The following is a 10,327-nucleotide window of genomic DNA, read 5'->3' as shown; positions in this document are numbered from 1 at the left end:
AATCCTCACAGCTGGACCAATGAGCAACATCATGATAAACAGAGAAAAGATTGAAGTTGTCAAGGATTTTGTCTTCCTTGGATCCACCATCAATAGCCATGGAAGCAGCAGTCAAAAAATCAAAAGACACATTCCATTGGGAAAATCTGCTGCAAAGGACCTCTTTAAAGTGTTAAAGAGCAAAGATGTCACCTGGAAGACTAAGGTGTGCCTGACCCAAGCCATGGTATTTTCAATCACATCCTATGCATGTGAAAGCTGGACAATGAATAAGGAAGACCGAAGAAGAGTTGACGCCTTTGAATTGCGGTGTTGGTGAAGATATTGAATATACCATGGACCGCCAAAAGAATGAACAAATCTGTCTCGGAGGAAGTGCGGCCAGAATCTTTGCCTCCTTAGAGGCAAAGATGGCGAGACCGCGTCTTACATACTTTGGACATGTTGTCAGGAGGGATCAGTCCCTGGAGAAGGACATCATGCTTGGCTGAGTACAGGGTCAGTGGAAAAGAGAAAGACCCTCAACGAGGTGGATTGACACAGTGGCTGCAAGAATAAGCTCAAGCAAGCATAACAACGATTTTAAGGATGGCTCAGGACTGGGCAGTGTTTCGTTCTGTTGTGCATAGGGTCGCTATGAGTCGGAACTGACTCGATGGCACCTAACAACAATACTGAAGTTGTACTTTGGGTCTCATGGACTTGTTTTAATTTTCTTTTGCATCACCTTGAACTCGCATATGAGTAATTGATGGTCTGCTCTGCAGTAGGCCCCTGGCCTTGTTCTGACTGATGATATTGAGCATCCCCATCGTCTCTTTCCACACATGTAGTCGATTTGATTCCTGTGTATTCCATCTGATGATGTCCACGTGTATACTCACAATATATGTTGAAGAAAAAAGGTATTTCCAATGAACAGGTAATTGGCCTTGCAAAACTCTATCATTTGATCTCCTGCATCATTTCCATTACCAAGGCCATATTTTTCAACTACTGATCCTTGTTTCCAACTTTGGAATTTCAATCACGAGTAATTATCAATGTGTTTTCATTGCATGTTTGATCAATTTCAGACTGCAGAAGCTAGTAAAAATCTTCAATTTTGGTAATAGTGGTTGGTGCATAAATTTGAATAATAATTGTATTAACTGGTCTTCCTTGTAGGCGTATGGATATTATCTTATCACTGACAGCGTTGTACTTCAGGATAGGTCTTGAAATGTCTTTTGACAGTGAATGTGATGTCATTCTCTTCAATTTCTCATTCCCAGTGTAGTAGTCTATACAGGAATACAAGAAATAAGGAAGGGACAGCTTTTAAAATTATGTTTTGAGTGGTTCCTATAAAAGACTAGATATGTATACATATATATACACACACATACATATTCATAACAGATATAAGCTTTTAATAATAACTTCAGGAGTTTTAAAAGTTTTACTAATTCAATCTAAGTACACACAGCACATACTGAGCAAGCAAGGGAATTGTCTTATTGTAATTATGAATGGAATTGAAAGAAACTGTCAGTGCACACTGAATAAAGCACTTTTCTCATTCCACACGCACACAAACACACAAAATGATTGCCTGATTCAAAATGGCCAGTCCATCTCAGCTCTCCAATGCCTAAGCATTCCACTTCATTTTTGACAACTTCCAATTTTCCTTGATTCATACTTCTTATATTCTATGTTCTAATTATTAATATTTGCAGCTTTTTCTTCTCATTTTGAGTCATGTTACATCAGCAAATGAAGGTCTTGAAAGCTTTACTCCATCCATGTCATTAAGATCGACTGTACTTTGAGGAGGCAGCTCTTCCCCAGGCATATTTTGAGTGCCAACCTGAGGGGTTCATCCTCCGGCACTGTATCAGACGATGTTCCACTGCTGTCCATAAGGCTTTCACTGGCCAATTGTTTTTCTGAAGTAGATCTCCAAGTCCTTCTTCCTAGTCTGCCTTAGCCTAGAAGCTCCACTGAAACCTGTCCACCATGAGTGACCCTTCTGGTATTTGAAATAGCAGTGGTGTAGCTTCCAGCATCAGCAACATGCAAATCAGCATAGTACATCAAAATGACCGATGAGTGGTAGTGGCATATACTAACCCGTTGCCGTCGAGTTGATTCCAACTCATAGTTACCCTATAGGCCAGAGTAGAACTGCCCCATAGTGTTTCCAAGGAGTGGCTGGTGGATTTGAACTGCCAAACTCCTGGTTTGCAGCTAAAACTTAGCTCTTAACAAAGCTCTTAACACTGTGCCACCAGGGCATATACTAGGTGCCCTATAAATGTCTGCTGAATTGAAGGATGAACATACTAAAGAGTTAGTAAATTAATAAATAATATAATTTTCCTTTTCTCCCTCAAAAACTAAGCCTCTTACTGCGTATGTGGGCACTTAAGAACCATTTTAAAAATCAGTTAATATCATATTAATTTCTACAATAATATCCACTACCTGTGATAAAGAAAGCCTTGTTTTATATTATCTAACATTATTAAAATTCTAATATGAATCATTTCGATGACCTCATATCTCTCTAATTCAAAAGGTGCTCTAAAGCAGTCCTTCTCAAAACAAGTGGAAACTCTGTTCCCTTTTTTAAAGGATAAATTTTAACTTCCACCTAGCCCCCAGGGCAGAAGCAGTTAAAGTTTTTGAAACAGCTCATTTTGGTCCCTGGTGTAAGTGGTAGTGGTGATGATGTTGACGATACAGTTAGCATTTTTGTAAGTGCTTTAAATATAATATTTCAACACTCTACAAGTTGTCCAAGAACTAGGAAATATTATCTCCATTTATAGACAGGGATATTAAGGCTTACTGAGAATGGCACTACAATTGAGTAGGCAGAACTAAAGCCAAGATCCACAATCTTATAACTAATTGTTTATTAAAGTGGATATCAGAACATATTTTCGTAGACTGACATGGTAGAGGGCACTATTCCCAATTTTTCACTACAACCTTCCCTATGAGAATTATACACCATCCCATCCTCCAATTGCTGTGTCTCTATCTACTTCCTATGGGTAGAATTATACTTCCCACTATTTTGGTCTGGTCATGTGGTTTGCTTTGCCCAGTGAAATGTGAGCTGACTTGTCATTTGCCATGTCCAAACAGAAATTTTAAATTCAATTGTATGGTTTGGCTTAGTTTATTACACTTCACTTCTCCCACAGGAAGGGTGTAAAGCTTACATGTAGCAGAACCAAATAGCTCTGTTGTAAGCCACTGAGATTTGTTCAGTTGGTAAAAAATTGAATAATATTCCCAATAGATTAAAAGTTTATGCTTAGTTGAAGAAAGACACGTATACTTGATAGAGAAGTAACTAGCTCTATCAAACATATGTGTCTATGAAAGAAAGGGAAAAAGATAAGGCAAACACTCATAGAAATCAGGGCACAAGAAAGCAATTTTTAAAAAAAAATGGTCATTTTTTAAAAAGAGCTGGACTTTGCATCAACCAAAGTGGTAATTTATCACTTGAAAAAAATAATAATGAAAGGAGAAATAAGTAAAAATATAGAACACACTTGAGCCAGTAGGAAGATTAGAATAGACTATATTGAAGAATCTCATCACAATTGATTGAGCATATTTTCTGAAAATGTGAGAGGTGGAATCAGAGTCTAAGTATTGTAAATAGTGTATTAACTGAATTATATCTTCCAAAAATATGCATTGCGATACTAACTTCTATACCTATGGACATAATCTCACTTGGGAATAGAGTTTTTGTTAATTAGTATTTATGTTAATGAGGCCAGACACATGTAGGGTGTGTCTTAAATGCAATCACGTTTGAGATATAAAAAGAGCAGATAAGGCACAGAATCGAGGAAGCACAGATGGGGAAGATAGGTACCACGCTACATGAAGATGACCAAAGAACTGAGCAACAGAAGCTGAGAAGAGACGAAGACCTCCCTTCAGAGCAGACAGAGAGAAAAAGCCTTGCCCTAGAGCCAGTGCCCTAAATTCAGATTTCTATCCTCTTAAACTATAAGAAAACAAATGTTTGTTAAAGCCACCCACTTGTAATTCTGTTATAGCAGACGAAGAAACAAACAGATACAGTTTATGATAACTATGTGTTGGCATCATGCTAAGCACATCGCATTAAATGGGAATTCTCACACTACTCTATTAAGTATGCCCACAGTACAGATGGGAATGCTGAGACCAGATTGAAGTCACACAGCTAGTAAGAGGCAGAGACAACATTTGAGTATGGTGGTCTAGCTCATAATCTGTGCCAGTGAACACTCAGCAATATTGTTTACTAGTTACAAGAAGACATTTCTTATAGTGAATGAGACAGACTGCAGAAGAGTTAGTGCTTCTATTGATCATTTTATGAGTAGAGAGAAGGAAGTGGGAGCATTATGCCTGATATTGTTGACTTTCTTTGAAGGGTGAGATAAGAGAATGAGGATACTGATAAAAATGTGGAATTTTTGATTGGGGGAAAGGGAAAGAGACTGACAAATGAACAGATTCTAACACAAGGCTGAGGACCCAGCAGTGACACCAGTCTACCCAGTGGTGTTACTTCTTCCAACAGTGCTCAGCAGACAATTCATGAGGAGTGCACACCACTGGTAGGCCTGATCCAGAGTTGACAGTCTGCAGGGCAGGTGCAGTGGAAGGACAAGGACATGCAGAGCCCTGAACTTCTAAGCATAAGAAAAAAGAAAGCAAAGCCAGGAGTGGGCAATAACTACTCCTCCCAATGGCCATGGATAGCCGTTTTCCCTTCTTTTGTCCAGACAAGACATGAAAGTCCTGTAACTTCTCCTTTATACTTCCCTCCATTATATAATACTTTTCCCCATATTCTTCTCTTTTGCCTGTGTAAGATATAAATGTATTATTATGTTCTTTTGTTTTCAAGTTGTTTTTTTTTTCCCTGTTCCTTATTTCTGAACGTGTCACTATAATTTTGTTGTTTTACACAGTAAATAGCTACAGGGTCAAGATTAGATCTAGATTAGAACACTTTTTAAGACTCTTGGAGATAAGAAGCACTTTGATTGACACTTACAAAAAGCAAACGAAAAGAAAATAAAACCTCTTGAGAATTGTTTAGGTCTTAAAGTAACCCACAGAAATATCAGATGTATCTGTATTTGGAACACAGCTTGTGGTAGATGGTGATAATCTTTCACTCCTCTCTGAATCCACACCCTTTGAAACACAGATTTGCAGATTTTCCTGTCTAGAGGGAAATCCATTATTTCTCCTTTCGAACTTAAACCTATCTTTTGATTTGGTCAACAAAATGCGGCAGAAATAATGATATCTCAGTTCTGTGCCTAGGCCTCAAGAAGATTTGCATACTACATACACATGTGTGAAACTAGCTAAGACCAGAAGAACCTCCCAGCTAAGCACAGCTGAAATTGTTGACCTGCAAAATCATGAGCTGAATTAATGATTGTTGTTTTAAGACTTGTTTAAGATCATGGTCTATTACATAGCAAAAGCTAACAGATACAGAGAAGCAACTGACTGTTTATATATTTCAAGTAGGCCTGGCTCTGATCTCTGTGTGCTGAAGAAATGTCTTTGCCCCCATTGGTCTCTTCTCTCAAGTTTGTATTGGCAGGAGGCCAAAGGTTACAAGGCGAAGGCTGGTAAACTAAGGGTAAGAGGGCATGTGCTCTTATCTTCTGCTATCCTGGGACCCCAAATTTTACAGAGACAACAAATTATGAGATCTTCCTATACTGGAAAAGTCTGGTCCTCCTTGCCCTTGAGTTTCAGGGTCTGAAGTTTAGTGTTATCTGTCAATCTTCACCTGTATTTAAAACAAAAGCAGACTGGGTGAGGCCAAAAGGCAAGGGCACAAAACATCATTACCTAAATCTCAAGGCAGAGATATAGGAAGAGGAGGCACTAGAGAGAATGATTCAGGGGTAAAACCCTAAAACATTGGCTAGACCAAGAATCAAGAAAGAATTCCAGGACTGGGAAATTTTAAGGATAATGTTTATCTGTCAAATCAAAGGGGGAGATAGAAGCAGAAATCATGAGACTGAACAATGGTCTGTTCTTCATGCGCAGAAAACTAAACCAAACCAAACCCATTGCCATCGAGTTGAATTCGGCTCATAGAGACTCTGTAGGACGGAGTAGAACTGCCCCATAGAGTTTCCAAGAAGTGCCTGGTAGATTTTAACTGCCGACCTTTTGGTTAGCAGCTGTAGCAGTTAACCACTACGCCATCAGGGTTTCCTTAATGCACAGAGAGGATATAATAGATATTGCTGCCTACAACTTATTATTTGGTCTGGATGTGTCCAATTCTGGCTTCTTAAAAGGATACTGAATAAACATATGCACTTTAGACTGCTGAGTTTTTACTTTTTTTTATAATTTTCTTAGTTTGTAAGTCTGTATTCTTTTGCCTATAAAATACATAGTTTTCTATACATTTGGAACATTGTGATAATTATTAGGTCCTGAATGAAACAAACTATAGTTTGGCAATAAATTGAACACAAATGGACAAAAGAGCCCATAATCTCTCAGGAGGAAGTATTTTCACCAGTAGAATATTGTCTTAGTCAGGGTTCTCTAGAGAAAGAGAACCCGTGAAATAGATATATAGGTATATATAGAGAGAGATTTACTTCAAGGGGTTGGCTCATGCAATTGTGGGGGCTGGCAAATCCAAAATCTGTAAGTCAGGGAACAGGCTGGAACTTCTGCAGGCTTGTGTCCTTAGCTCTGTAGGTCAGGTAACAGGAAGGATGCAGAGCCAAGAGTGACAACTACCAAAATATCTATTTATGCTCTGAAGACAGTCCACACCCTAAAGAAACTTGCCTTTCAACTGATTGATTCATTACATTACATTACATTACGTTATGGAACAGAAACTAGTCTAGTATTCAGCCAAACCACTGGGAACCATAGCTTAGCCAAGTTGACACATAAAATTAACCATTTCAAGCACACAAACAATGCAGTGCAATGGATCCTAATTCCATATTTAAAAGCTCAATGGTTTTAAGCAAGCTCATTAACCTCTCTGTCCCTGGGTTTTATTTTCTATAAAATGGAGATTATTTTAATAATACCCATATCAAGTGGGTTGTTACATGAGTTAAGTAAGAGGCTTGAATAAAACACTTTGCACAGTGTCTGGAATATTAAACACTTAGAAAATATCAATTATTAGCTATTATGCATTAATCTGAAAAAAGGGTAAGGACATCTATGTAAGGGAATTCTCGACAGCAGTCTTGGAGCAAAGAAGATCCTCCTTCCCAAGGGCAATGACAAATTTGTTTTCAAGAGGGGCGATGTGAAACACGGACCATACTGTCGATTGTGTCACAGCGACGAAATATGATCCAAAGACACATTCTCCCACCTTTGGCATGGGGCACGGAACTAATGAGAGGTCTAGCAAGTCAGTGGCAATGCCTTGGAACAGTTACAGGATATGAGCTGGCCGGGGTGTCCGGGTGAACATGACACGCTCTGCAAACAGGGTAGGCACCACGGTGCCCACTGTGATGGAACGTGAGAGTGAACATATGTAAAGCACTTCTCGAGAATGCCAAGACATACCCAGAGGTGAAACCTGCAGGGGGTCAGGGAACTGTAGCTCTGAGTGAATAAAATCTAACGTCCTACCTGAGTGCACAGGCTGGGGAAATTTGAGTACCTTAAGCATACTGAGACAATAAATGTGGGTAACGTCTCTTGATAAAATAATTTAAAATATCAACAATGGCCTGGGAAATAGGCTGTGAAGGAGGTTTCTGGTTTTCAAGATCAACAACTCATCCACCACAGAGAGAAGGAGTGATTTCCTGCCTCCTGACAAAATGTTAACCCTGTCTCCACTTCCTCTCAGTCACTGCAGCCTCTCTTTGCTGCCCGTCAGTCTAACTAACAACACTGCAGTGGGTCAAGGAAGCTGGTGTCCCCCATGGTGAAATGTTTTGCTCAGTTTCTAATTGGGCCACTTGCTTGTCAGTGCTGCTCTCACAAAGCAAGCAATCCAAGCCGGCTGCTTCCCTTTGCATTGTGTGACTTGACATCCAACAGCAAGAAAGCCACCCTCTCAGATGTCTAACAAATGCTCTCAACCTGAAAGCGACACCGATGTTTTCACTGGCCTCTGGAATCGGCTTGTCAAGCTCCAGGACAGGCAGTGGGGGGAGAAACGCAGAAAGCGTCTGCTTGAGCACAGTCTCCCATAGTTCTTGTCAAAGGAATTCTAACTGCTCTGTTTGTGAGCTAACAAAGATGTCAAAGTCCTTTTCATGCCTAAGATTTTACATATTGATAATATCAGAGGAAAAGAAAAAAAGACTGGGATGTTTTTCTCTCCTATGCCCAACAGAATGTCATCTAAAAACTGTGCCTAAGGATGATGAAGGCATTGCCAACAGGGCCTGAGGAGATTTTACTCTACACAAACAATCACACCTAAGAGGTGTCCTGGACAGGTGTTACATGTGCCTGCTTTCTAAACATTGGTACGATTTTTTTTTTTAATTTTTTTTTTAAATACGGCAAATGTTTGCAGCTGGAAGGATTTGGGAGTTTGTCTGCTTTTGCAATATATAAACACAATGCTGTAATTTTTAGCATTCTTCAACACTGGATTCCAAAGCGGTTTATAACATACTTTGTTCACAGATTCCTTTGTCCGGTACTAAAATGCACAAAGAAGACAAATGTATACAGGAAGATTATTACAGATTCCAAAACAGAATTGTTTCTGTTGTTAGTTGCCATCAAGTGGATTCCGAGTGAAGGATGGCTGAGTTGAAATTTTATCAGTTATTTTTTTGGATGCTTATACAATCAATGTGTTTCTGTTTTCCACCATCAGTCCAGATGCAGGGAGGATTCCTGTGCTGGTATAGGCTTGGATTGACCCCTGCCTTTTAAAAATTACCTGGAAGGAAGTGTTAAAAATCGACTCCCAGGCCCAGAGCAAATCAGCATTTCCCCCCGATTAGTTCCAGGAATCAGTGCTTTAAAGCAGTCCCTCCAAAGAGTCTTCTTTAGTAAGCCAGGTGCAGTCTGCTGTATCTGCAATTGGGACTGGTGCCTAAGGAGTCTTCAGATACCAAGATGTTATAATTAGTAGCTTGTTTCTGTTTGTTTGTTTTGCATGTTTTAATAAAATGCCCATGTTTGCAAGATTTTCTATAAGCTTTACGGAAGATACCAACAAATATGAAGAAAAACATATTCGCCTACACACAATAATTTAACTCTGAGACACTTTGTAACTGTAATGAATTGGCGATCGGTAGTGGAAAGAAGGAACTGTGACTTTACTTTCCCCAGGGAGGAAACAATTGCCCCCAGGAGTACTTCAGTGCCCTTTTCAAGGTGATCTCCAGTGTACTTGACAGGGTAAACTGTAAAAGGCCGAGATGTAACGGGCAAAAGGACATCAGGTACATAGAAGGAGTGTAAAGGATGGACAGAGGCAGGTTCTCTCCAGAGAACACAGCAGTTACTCCCTCTGCGGCGCTTTGGAAGGTTCAAGAACACATTCCACAGTGGAAAGAGGTCTGAGGAAGAGCTGGAAGACTCAGGTTCCATAGTGATGCCAAGGGTGGCCTAAGGGAGTGCTGGCGCTCCTACCTCCGATCTCTACTAACCTCCCAAGCTGCCCCAAGGTTTTTAACAACAACTTCCTTTCATATGGACCATTAAAATCACTCTATCTTTAAGAGTGAACAGGTGCTTTTTAGAAAATTCCTACATTTATTGGTCTGCAACATGAGCATAATTTTGAAAATATGTTTACTGGGTAAACACAGCTTCAAGACAAGTCCCTTCATTCTCCTTTGCACTGGCTACCCATTTAAAAAAAAAAAACCAATTGTCATTGAGTCAACTCTGACTGATAGAGGCCCTATAAGTCCTCTCTAAATAGAAATAGTGGGTCATCACTGCCTTTGTCTTAGCCTTGGCTTTGAAAAATGAATCCTTCTCAGAACTTATTTTTTCTTCCTCAGAAACATTCCGATGAATGTTGCCTTGTGTGATGTTTATGGCCATGCAGCCAAAATGCTGTACTTTTATTATTCTCTAGCTATAAAATATTGGCACTCTGTTTTCACCAAACCAAAACTCACGTCATCTTGTGTTTTGCTCCCTTACTTCGTTATGAGACTCTGTTAGTTCTGATTTGATCTCTTGATAGTTGCTAATTATCTAATGAAAAAAAAATGAACCCCATAAATGTCCCTGTGATGATCGGTGGTCTTCAACGCTCAGCTTTATTCATTAGTGACTCCATCCTCCATGTGATGACATTTCT

Source organism: Elephas maximus, chromosome 18 (genome assembly GCF_024166365.1).
Source record: "Elephas maximus indicus isolate mEleMax1 chromosome 18, mEleMax1 primary haplotype, whole genome shotgun sequence".
NCBI lineage: Eukaryota > Metazoa > Chordata > Mammalia > Proboscidea > Elephantidae > Elephas > Elephas maximus.
The sequence above is the reverse complement of the archived record's forward strand: the minus strand, read 5'-3'. Positions refer to the sequence as shown.